Below are 12173 nucleotides of genomic sequence, written 5' to 3'. Positions count from 1 at the left end.
TGGTAAACGCTTGTGGAAGCAGAGTCTGTTTCTTTTCTTAGAAGCTGCCTGGTTTCTGCCTCTAATTGGGACTCACTTTTCCCAATCCAATACAGTAAAAATTTCAAAGCCTGACTTGTTCATAAATCTCCATCCGTTCCACCCCATGAGCAAAGGCTCTTGGGGAAACACAATGTGTCTCCACTGCTGCTCCCTGGCAAACAGACGGATGGCTAGAAAGCGTACCAGCTGGTAGAGAACGTTCTTTTAATGGCATGGCTTAGAAATGCTAGCACATACCCATCTTCTGCCCATGTTTATATGCCATCCCAGGATCCCTTTTGAGCCTCACACAGCAACCCTGTGAGGGAGATGCTGTTACTATCACCCTCATTTTACAGATGAGGAAACTGAGCCTGAGAGAAGTTAAGTGGCTACTCCTGGGTCACACAGCCAGTAAGTATCTGGGGTAGGGGCCATCGCCAGTCGCCTTGACCTACATCTTGCCGCTGGACTGTGATAACTCTGGAGGAGAGAGTGAGGCTGATGTCTCTGCACAGCTCTGCCTCACTTAAATCCAATTCACTTGCAAGTCAAGACATCTCCTTCCTGATGTCACTGGTCCTCTTCAAGAATGAAGGATGAACACAGCATTTGAACTCAGGTCTTCCTGCCTGTGAGTATAATATTCCATCCACTAGACCACTTAGGAAATAAAAAACAAACAAACCCTTAAACTTATAAGAAATCACAAAATATCATCAGATCCTAGAGCCAGGAAGGATGTCAGAAGCCAGTTAGTCTAACTCTTTCATTTTACAGATGTGGAAACTGAGGTCCAGAAGTGAAATAACATGTCCAGGATCATACAGACAGCAAGGATCAGAGAGGGGAACTGAGCCTAGCTTGTCCAATGCCAGAGGCTATGCTCTTACCTCTGCACATACCAACATGGTGGAAGTCTCAGCAAAGGGGACAGTTGATTGGGCCATACAGGTCTTCATCATGCCCTATTGATTTCACTTTTCTAAGTATTTGACGCTCAGTGAAGTCATAGCTTGGGTCCTGTGAGTGTCCAAGCCACAGCGGGATAAAGATAGCTGTCCAGGCAGGCTGGGAAGGCCCTCAAGAAGGGCCTGGGAGAAAATGGTGCTTTAGCTCACTGAGTATAGCCAAGAGCTTTCCTCATAACAAACTCTTTCTGACGTAGCTAGTCCAGTGCATAAAGCACTGGGCCTGGAGACAGGAAGACCTGAGTTCAAATTCAGCCTCAGACTCCTTTATCTGTGTGGCCCTGGGAAAGTCACTTAAGCACTATTTGCCTCAGTTCATCACTATAAAATAAAATTATAATAGCACCTACCTTTCAGGGTTGTTGTGAGGATGAGATGAGACAATTATTATAAGAAGTCCTTAGCAGAGTATCTAACACATAGTAAGTGCTATATACATGATAGCTATTGCTATTATTTGTAAAGCACTGAGCATGGTGCCTAGCACATAGTAGGTACTTTATAAATGTTAGCTGTTGTTGATATTATTATTTGTAAAGCACTTAGCATTGTGACCGACACACAGTAGGCACTTTAGAAATGTTAGCTATTATTTATAGTTATTATTATTTGTAAAGCACTTAGCATTGCTCTGACACATAGTAGGCATTTAATAAATGTTTGTTTCCTTTTCTTCTTTCCAAGTAAGCAGCACAAAAAGCATCATCCTCATGTTACAAATGAGGGAAGATGTGGCTGAAAGAGAGGAAGTGACTTGCTCAGAGTCAAACAAATAGCAGTCTAGTTGGGGCAAAAGCCAGGCCTCCCGACACCACGCTGCTCTTACTAAATTAAATACAAAGTGCTTTTATTTCTGATTTTTGAGAACTCCAAAAAGGAGCTTAAAAAAAAAGCAGAGAACAAGATTCAGCAGGAAATTTTTCCAGGATGAGACACAAGTCTTCAACTGCACAGAAATTTAAAGTCAGTCTAGCTGAAGTTCCCTCCATTGGGAGAAACAAGATAGAAAAGCAAGCCTATTATTGGCATGCCCTATCTAAAAACCGCCGCATTCGCCTGCCCTGACTTCCCCTGTAATTTCATCTTGAATACTAAACAACATTCCCCACTCCAGCTGCAAACTGGTAAGTAGCACTGCATTCCATCCCCGAGGACGAGAGGTTTCAATATTTAAGTGAAATGATCCCAGAACTAGAAAGCTCCTTTATTACTGTGGTTATGAGGCTCAATTCATTAAAGTAAATCAACTCACTATTTTTAGAACTTTGAATGAAAGGAGCTCACTGAGTGCAGAGTCACGGAAGGCTAAAATGGAAGAATCCATCACTCCAACCCCGTGTCCACCCTAAGAGAAATAACAACAAAGCTGCCCCATAGGTCTTTGGTAAAGGCCCAAGAGAGCACCTCAGAAATGGCCGCCTTTTGGATAAGAGCTGACAAGGAGATTCAGTGTGGCACAGTAGATAGAGCTCTGGCCTTGGAGCAAGTCAGAGAGTCCTAGGTTCACGTCTTGCCTCTGAGACACTTTGGTTATGTGACCCTGGGCAAACTGAGGGCTTGATGGTTTGAGAGGATGCCACTGCATTGGTGGATAGAATTCTTCTTGGGAATGGAGCTACGTGGATGATATCAGAGGTCCAGGGAGAGAAAAAAAGCTGACATTTACATAGCAATTTAAGTAAGCAGAGCTCTTTGTAGATCTAAGGTTTTGGGGGGGTTTTTTAGGCAATTGGGGTTAAGTGACTTGCCCCAGGGTCACACAGCTAGTAAGTGTCAAGTGTTTGGTCTGAGGCCAGATTTGAACTCAGGTCCTCCTGTCTTCAGGGCCGGTGCTCTATCTGCTGTGCCACCTAACTGCCCCCTAAATCTAAGTTTCAAAGGCAGAGTTTGTACCCAAGTATTCCTAAGTCCAAGCTGAACACCATGCTGCCCCTCACTTAGGAAGGTGGGTTTTTGCTGTAGTCAAACATGATGGAAGAATTATCACACTAATTCACTTATATTTCTACTAATGGGAAGAATACATTGTAGCAATGCCGAGAAACTTTGTCAGCAGAAATACAGAAGACAACAGCAGGAAGCAGCCTGAATTTCAAGACCTGGATTTCTTCTCTGTCTCAGAGTGAGGCCCCCTCTCTCCAAACCAGGCATAGCTGCATCCTTGCGGACTCCTGCCTCCATCTGCCTTCCAACAGAGCAGCATCACAGCCTTCTTCTGAGCAGCTACTGCCGCTGACCTAGGGCTAAGAAGACCAGAGGTTGACCTGTTTCGCAGGCTAAGCTTGTCCACAAACAGCTCTCCTGGCCAAAGCTTTTGTTCCACGATTCAGTTCCATAAACATTCATCAGCTCCTCTCGTGGGTAAAGCACTATGTTAGATCCAAGAAATACAGAAACAAAACTACCCAAACAGCCCTTGCCCTCAAGGAGCTTCCACGACATCCAGAAACTGTCCAGCTAAGTAAATACGAGCTAGCCCTAAAGTAATTTATGCGAGGGTTGCATTGACTACTTGGGGGAGAGGGAATCAGGAAAGGCTTCAAGTAGAAGGTGATATGGGAGATAAGCCTTAAAGGGAGCTGGGGATTTCAAGAGGCAGACCTGTGTGGAGGGAGAGCATTCTTGACATGAGGGACAGGAGTAAGGAATGGGATGTCAGATAAGGGAGAGAGCAAAGAGGCTTATTTGGTAGGAATATAGAGGAAGGTAGAAATGTGTGATTGGTCTGATAAAATAGCCTATGGCCAGTTTGTGAAGGGCTCTGAGTGGCAAACAGGAGTTTGTGTTTCATCAGAGGCGTTGTAATTGCTTGAGCAGGGAAATGGCATAGTCAAACATGCATCAGGAATATCAATATGGAGGCCAAGCAGAGGAATGAATGGGATGGAGAGGGAAGAGACTGCTGGGAGGGAGACCAATTAGGAGACCATAACACAGTGTTCTCCAGAGTTGATTAAGATCTAAACTAAGCTGCCAACCTTCTGAGTAAAGTAGAGAAAAGGTATCAAAATAAATGGCGTGATAATAGTTCCTACGTAAAAATGTGGTTCCATATTCAGAGGTCCACCATGATTTTTAATGCTCTATCTTGAAAAAACATTCCAAGTTTCATTAGGTATTATGCTATGAATCTACTCCCTAAAGAAACCCTAGAATGTTGGCTCTGGAAGGGATCTTGGTGGTCATCTTATCCAACCACCTCATTTTACAGTTGAAGAAACTGAGGCTCAAAGAGACGGCACTTCACCATAGGATCCTACATCGAGAACTAGAAAGGATCCATCACGATATTCAGTTCAACTCATTCATGTTACAGATGAGGAAACAGATGAGGCCAACAGAGGGAAAGTGACTTAGGTTCACACAGTTCATAAAACAGCAGACCTGGGATTTCAGATCCCAAGCTGGAAGGCACCTCAGGGTTCATCCAGCCCAGCTTCTTCATGTCACAGATAAGGAAACTGAGGACCAGGGAAGTCAAGCGACTTCCCTATAGGATCCTAGACCCAGAGCTGAGATGAGGAAGCCGAGAGAGGGCCAGAGAGGCCCAGGTTCACAGGACTGGTCATAATCAAAGACAGAGAATTGATGCTGTTAGACCCAGAGCTGGAACAGACCTTAAAGGCCATCATTTTACAGTGGGGAAACTGAGGCCCAGAGAGATCAAAGAACTTCCCCCAGATCACACAGCTAAGATCATGCTGGTTCTCTAAATGAAGGATTGCCAGAAACAGATTTATTAAGATTAAGAACTTTGGCCAGTATTCATGACCCCTCCCTCCAGCAAAACATCCCCTAAAAAATATATATATATATACATATATATATATATATGTGTGTGTGTGTGTGTGTGTGTATATATATATGTATATATATATACACAAACATGGCACTTCTAATATACAAATCTCCTGGACTTGACATGAAGCTCCTTTCAATGCCCTACAAAAGCAAAGAGATGAACAACAGACGGGTCCCCAGCATGAGCAGGTTTTTTGGCCAGCGCACCGAGTAAGAGCTCAAAGGAAAACACACACACACACACACACACACACACACACACACACACACACACACACACACACACCCGATGCCCACTTAAACAGTTTACAGTATTGCTTTGTTTTCACACATACCCAAACCTGAACAGAAAACAGCTCACTTTGACAGGTGACAACAGGTAAAACATTCAAGTGACTTTCTCAGCAAAAAGCCACCTGGAGGTAGGTTGCTGAGGAAGCCCACTGAGCACAACACATATCACAAGACATAAATATCCTGTCTCTCTCTGTCTCTCTCTGTCTCTCTCTCTGTCTCTCTCTCTGTCTCTCTCTCTCTCTGTCTCTCTCTCTCTCTCTCTCTCTCTCTCTGTCTCTCTCTCTCCTCTCTCTCTCTCTCTCTCTGTCTCTGTCTCTGTCTCTCTCAATCTCTCTCTCTCTCTCTCTCTCTTTCTCTGTCTCTGTCTCTGTCTCTGTCTCTCTCTTTCTCTGTCTCTGTCTCTGTCTCTCTCTCAATCTCTCTCTCTCTCTCTCTCTTTCTCTGTCTCTGTCTCTGTCTCTCTCTCTCGCTCTCTCTCTGTCTCTCTCTCTGTCTCTCTCTCTCTCTGTCTCTCTCTCTCTCTCTCTCTCTCAATCTCTCTGTCTCTCTTTCTCTCTCTTCTGTCTCTGTCTCTCTTTTTAATGAAAGCAGGGGCTCTTACAGCTTCACAAGGAGCAGGTGAAAAGCTCACCAGTGAAATTGGGGTGAGGAAAGGTCGTCCAAATAGCAGCACGAAACCATAATCCTAAGCACAAATCTTTGAACTGAGGAAACAGGCTTCCTGGGGGAAAATGGATTTAGAGCTTTGGGTAAAAAAGACAAGCACATTTTCAATATGAATGTCACTTCTGCTGGAAGCCCCCTCTTTCTTGGCCCCTCCCCAAAGAGCTCCTGATTTTGTACATTTGGTAGAGCAGATTCTTTCAGTTCATAGTGATGGCTACCATTTAAATACTATACATTCTTATCTTCTTATCCCATTTGATCCTCACAACAAAGGCTGTGAAGCAGGGGATATTATTAGCCCCATTTTGCAGATGAGTAAATAGGTGGCATGCTCCAGAGTCCGGATGTGAACCCAGATCTTCCTGATTCCAGAGCCAACACTCCAACCACTAAGCCACGTGGCCCTTAGTTCAGTCTTGCCTCACCATTGCCATGAAGGGCAAAATCCCCCTCAATTGCCAATGCCTTCATCTTGAGATCATCTCCAATGTATCCTGAGCATCCCTGGCTTGTATGTAGCCATTTGCATGCAGTATCTTCCATTACAGCAGGAATTATTTGAGGGCAGGGACTCTATTTTTGCCCCTTTTTTTGTATTTCCAGTGCCTGGCACATAGTAGGCACTTAATAAATGCTTTGGGGGGAAGCTAGGTGGCACAGGGGATAGAGCACTGGCCCTGGATTCAGGAGGATCTGAGTTCAAATCTGGCCTCAGACACATAACACTTACTAGCTGTGTGACCCTGGGCAAGTCACTTAACCCCATTGCCTAGCCAAAAAAAAAAAAAGAAATGCTTGTGAACTTGAACCGATTTGACTTTCACACTTTACATCTCCCAGGAACAAAGGGGAAACAGGGAGAAGCAAGTGCTGCTTCTGATTTCCTGGGTCAGAGTCAAAATAAAACTAGCATCATTAAGCCAGGCCCACCTCACTGTTCTATAAAGAAACACCTCAATCCACTCCCTCCTGTTCATTTTCCAATGATGATGTCATGGCTTTGTCTATCCTGCTGATTTCACCTCTCTCCACACACAAAATTCTTGCATCTTAATTAAAATCGGTCTCTGCTGACTTTCATTTTTGTAATGGGCTATTTCTATACCTTCTGGTCTCCAGAGGACTCTGTTGATATTGGACACTTGGCCTTGTTGAGTTACTGGACAACATTCTATCTCTTTCCTTCTCTGTTACTCTCCATGTGTCAATTTCTACTCTTAGGAGTCACCAACTGGGAAATGAAGTTGTATGGGGGGGGCGTGTATGTATGTGTAAATGTGTACACACACACACATACACATATATACATATATATATATACACACACATATATTCAAATAGAAGAAATACTATAACATGATTATTAAGATACTCTTCTGCAATTGAATTTTTCTCCAACATTTAAAACAACCAAGGATATTATCCCTCCACTGGCATATGTGTTTACATTTACTTTCAATATATTTTATATTAATTTGTTGGATTCAAGTTTCCTCCTAGAAAAGTAACAACAATAACAGTAACAACTAACAGTTATTAAAGACCTTCAGGTTTGCAAAGTGCTTTACAAGTATTACCTTATATTTTATCTTCACAACAAGTCTGTGAGATAGGTGCTATTATTCCCATTTTTCAGAGGAGGAAATTAAGACAGAAAATGATTTAGACACCTGCCCAGGGTCACACAGGTCTTAAGTGTCTGAGGGAAGATTTGAACTCAGGTCTTCCTGACTCTAGCTCCAATCATCACTCTATACGTTGTACCTAGATATGTCAAGCTTCCTCTCTGTAAGTTTTTTGAATGCAGGGAAGGTTTCCTTTTTCAGTCTGTATCTTCTGCACCAGCCATAGTGCCTGATGGTGATGGGGTACCTGATAGATGCCTTTTGATTGACTGACTTTGTGTTTACTCTTATGTACCCATGCTCTCGTCCCCATCCGTAGAAGTACAGTGGAAGCACCTTGAAAGCACAGACTTGTTTGGCTGTTTATCTTTGGATCTCCAGTACCCAGCACAGTGCCTGGCATGTAGGAAGTGTTCTATGAATGCTGGATGGAGTTAACTCAAACACTGCTACTGGCCTAAGAAGAAAATGTGGTTTAGGGAGAAGAGCTTCATCTCTAGAGTGGTGTGGCCTGCCTCTGTTAGTGACTACCAGTGTGACCTTGGATAATAAGCTGCTTCCTCTCTGTTTTATCATCTGTCCAGTGGGAGTGTGGGACTTGCTGTCCCTAGCTCTAGACACTCTGATGGAACACTCTGAAGTTTTCTTTCTGGCTATTCTCAAAAAATCATAACAATGTTCTTTTTTTTCTGTAACCTTGACTTCTGCTGAAGAATTTCCAGGAACTGGATTGTTTAAAAGTACATTAATTTGGTGTGTCTGTAGTCTAACACTCTTTCTTGAATAGGTGGCAAATATGGTGCAAGCATCAGGTTGGAACTTCATGTCAGAGGGGGGTCAACTTTCCTCGCAGGCTCCCCAGTCAGCTACAATGTGCCCCTCAGGAATGGTTATGGCAAACCCAGCAGGCCCACAGCACAGGCAGTGACCCAAATGCTCTGCAAACTGCCTGGGAGCTGAAGACAGGGTTCTGAATAGGGAGATAATGACCCAGAAGGTGGGCAGCCACAGATGGAAGAACCCCAAATTCTAAGAAGTCTGAAACTAGGACCAGACCTCAAAATTAAATTCGTAGTGCACAGAAGTGGGTTTATTACCTTTCCAACAACTCCTTGTGAAAGGAACATCCCTAAGCAGCAGATGGCATAGATCTCCTAGCACCCCAAGCTAGGAACAACGGACAGTCCATCCCTGTCACTGCACTGAGGAGGAAAGCAAGGCTCTTTAGGGTGAGGACTGAGTAGTGAAGCTAAGAGGGGAGTCAGACAAGAAAACTGCATTGAGTGCCTACTGTGTACCAGGTACCATGCTAAGCACTGGGGAGAAAAAGACAAAGTAAAAAGTAGTCCTCATCCTTGAGAAGCTCTGACGCCAACTCTAGAATTCTTTGCACAAAACCACACCACAGTGAAAGGTCCTCAAGAGATGCACAGAATGTGGACATTGGGAGAACTCTGAGATAATCGAATCTAAACCCATCAATTTCCTGAGATCCAGAGAGGAAATTCCTGGAGGGCACATCCTAGATCTTATAATTCTTTGTACTCCCCATAATACAGAGAAATATTTATTAACAGGTCAGCATTGTGGACACAAGTCTATACTTGGATTCCAGAAGATGTGGATTCAAATCTTGCCTCAGATACTTCTTGTGTGACTTCCAGCAAGTCACTTAAACCCTCTGTGTTTCAACTTCCTTATCTGTAAAATGAGATTAGTCTCCCATTAAGGCTCCTTCCAGCTCAAAACCTCTGGTCCTTGGATTGTATGACATTTGCCATCATTCTGCGTATACTTACACATTTTGTCTCCTGCATAAAATGTAAATTTTTTGAGAGCAGGGACCGTTACATTTTTGTCTTTACGTCACCAGCCCCTGGAACAGTGCCTGCCATGTATAGCGGGGGCCTGGGCCTGCCAATTCACTATTCTGAATTGCCTCTCTGCCTGGCACATAAGCAAGGACATAATACATGTTTGGTAGTTCATTGGGTTGAAATCCCACCTCAGACACTTATGTGGGATTTTTAGGCAAGTTACTTAAACTATCTGGGCTTCTGTTTCCTCTTCTGTAAAATGAGGATAAGATCATCTACCTCACATCAACCTACCTCACAAGGTCATTTTGAAGCTTGCCTGAGTCAGCTATTGTCATTACTGTTTAGTGACACTGGGGCATAGATATGCCAGCCTCTGCCACCACTACCAGACCCTTCTCCTTCCCCAACACATACATATTAATGGCACGCCTTCTGTATCTCTCATGGTATTCTTGCATGTGTCTTCATGTTTCCTAAAGTAATCTGTAAGCAAATAATCACTGGTGACTTAGATGATATGGAATAATGCACTTTACTGACTCCCAAATAGGAGTCCTTGCCCATGTTTTGCCTAATTTGCATTAGTATTAAAGAGAGTTAAGAATACACCAGTGAAAGCAAAAATTGGAAGCATCTCTATAACAAGCTTCCAAAGCTTTTCCAGGACTGATACAAACCAACATAGTGCTGTTCCATGTTACTCCCTCACTCAGGAAACTGCAATGGCTTCCTCTTACCTCCAGAACCAAATCTAAACTTCTCTGTTAGGCACTTACAGCCCTTCCACCCCTGGCCTCTAGCCTGCCTGGCTTCCAGTCTTACTGAATATTATTCCCCTCTGTGTACGCTGAGGTCCCACCAAATCGAGCATTTCGCTGTTTCTCATCCAGAACACTCCTTCTCCCACTTCCATGGCTTCACACCGAGTGTCCCCCATGCTTGGAATGCACACCTTCTTCATCTCCCTCTCTCAAGAATCCCATTTCTTTTCTTCAAGACTCAGGTCAGTTCAAGCACTGACTCAGGCTGAGCCCTCTCCTGATGGCCCTTCTGCTAGTTCCTTCCCCTCTAAGACTGCTTGGTATCAGTTTCGTATCTATTTTGCTGAGGTGTGTTTGTGTGTGACTGAGTCTGTATTGTCTTCCCAGGCTAGACTGTACACTCCCGGAGGACAGGAATTGCTTTCACTTTTGTGCTAGGTGCTTAATTAATGCTCACTACTCAGGTGGGCTTTCTTCAAGCACACTGAAACAAAACCACTTTTGTAATTCACATGATTAGCAAGACTAACATTACAGTATTGGCTCTTCCCTCCTGCTGGTCCCCGAAAGGACAGATCATTTTCTGATGGGAAGCCCTCTGAGGCCAGACAGGACTCCCTATTTCTCTTTGTGCTGTAGGACTCCAAGGCAGTTAACACAAATGAACTGCAGATCGAGCCTGGGCAGCGGAGGAAATGCTAAAAATAAGCTCTAGCACGCCCCAAAAGTTCTCAGAAGTCAAACCACACACGGTCAACAAACTGCTGCTTTCAATAAGATAAGACTTGAGGGCCCCATTGGCTACTGGTACTGGAAACTTGCTAAGGATATAACCTAACTAGCACCACGCATTTTATTGGTTGATTGGGGGGGCAGGGGAGGGCAAGGGAGGACTTTCCCATCAGTACACTTGCCCAAAAAGATAAGAGATGTTTTTAAAACCCTCAACTGTTCACACACGACAAAGTGGCTACAGTAAAATTTATCCTGCATATCGTGATTTAGTTAGTTACACCTCTGCAGACAAAGAGCGATTCGTGACTGCTTGATTTTTCATGGCTATCAAAGGCTTTTTGTTTTTCAATGACTTCAAATTTCTTCTAATGTCAAATACAGATGTGTGTATGTATATACACATATATACATATACATACATACACATATATATACACACACACTAGAGAAAGCTCTGACATGGGCAAGGCAATTTGCTCTGTGTTCCACTAAATTGATGGGGTTTTTTTCTTCCCAGGAACCATTATCCCTTATGCTTCATGGTCCTCAACCAGGTGAGGCTGCTTAGTACAACAGCTTCGGTTTTCTCTCCCCAAAAACTGTCACCAAGTCAGCAGCTCCTAGGCTTCCATTAGCCTGGCCATCTTCCTTCACCCTCTGGTTCCTGTTGCAAATTCATCTTCGGAGGACAACTGAGGGCAATCCACCTAGCAAATGTAGAGGTCTAGACAGAGTTGGTGGGGACCTTAGGGGTAATCTAATCCCCATTTTACAGAAGAGGAAACTGAAGTTCAGAGAGATTAAGTAATTCGCCTAAGGTCACACAGGATTAGAACTCAGGTCCTCTGACTTCACTCTTTCCATTGCACTACACTGAATATATTACATATTATTAAACATAATAATACAACATATAAAAGCCATGTATAATATGTGTTATACGTGTATAAGTATTTATGTATGTGTGTATATATACAACTGTATGCATCCTGGTTGAGAGGCTGATATATGGACTTTCCATTAGCAGGAAATGTTATACATCACCCCGTCATCGTCCATAGCCCTCCCAGCCTCGTGTTTGGTTAGGGATTTAAACAGAGTCGTTTTGGAATGTATATTGTGACACCCTCTGCCGGAGAAGGAAGCCTGCTGGAGGAAATCTCCTCCCGCCACCCATCACGGCACCAGCAGCACCCGAACTGAATCTGCCCCCTGGAGCGAATTTCCTAGTCCAGCCTCTGGGATAAATCGCACACGTCAATATACTGAGTAGCTCCATTAAGACCTGCGTTGTCCCGGTGTGCCAGACTCCTCTGATATCCCGTCCCCTAGAACCCTGAATTACTTTGGCATTTGTCATTAAAGTTTTCAACGACCTGAGAGAGATTCTTGTCCTCCCAGGATCACCCTGATTAGAAAACTGTCATGCACAGAAAGCAGCGGACCCGCCTCTGTCGATTGCTTACTCCTTCTCTT

The 12173-nt window shown here is 43.8% G+C and overlaps 1 protein-coding gene across 1 annotated transcript in view; it reads right to left on the bottom strand.

Moving 5' to 3' along the window:
• CHN2 (chimerin 2) overlaps positions 1-12173 on the bottom strand; it is a 288870-nt gene that overhangs the window by 275466 nt on the left and 1231 nt on the right. The gene's annotated exons all lie outside the window — the stretch shown is intronic.

The sequence above is a fragment of the Phascolarctos cinereus genome, unplaced genomic scaffold (genome assembly GCF_003287225.1).
Source record: "Phascolarctos cinereus isolate Bilbo 61053 unplaced genomic scaffold, phaCin_HiC Scaffold_1;HRSCAF=81, whole genome shotgun sequence".
In the NCBI taxonomy this organism is placed as follows: domain Eukaryota; kingdom Metazoa; phylum Chordata; class Mammalia; order Diprotodontia; family Phascolarctidae; genus Phascolarctos; species Phascolarctos cinereus.
Note: the sequence above shows the minus strand (reverse complement) of the source record. Positions and strands in the feature narration are given on the sequence as shown.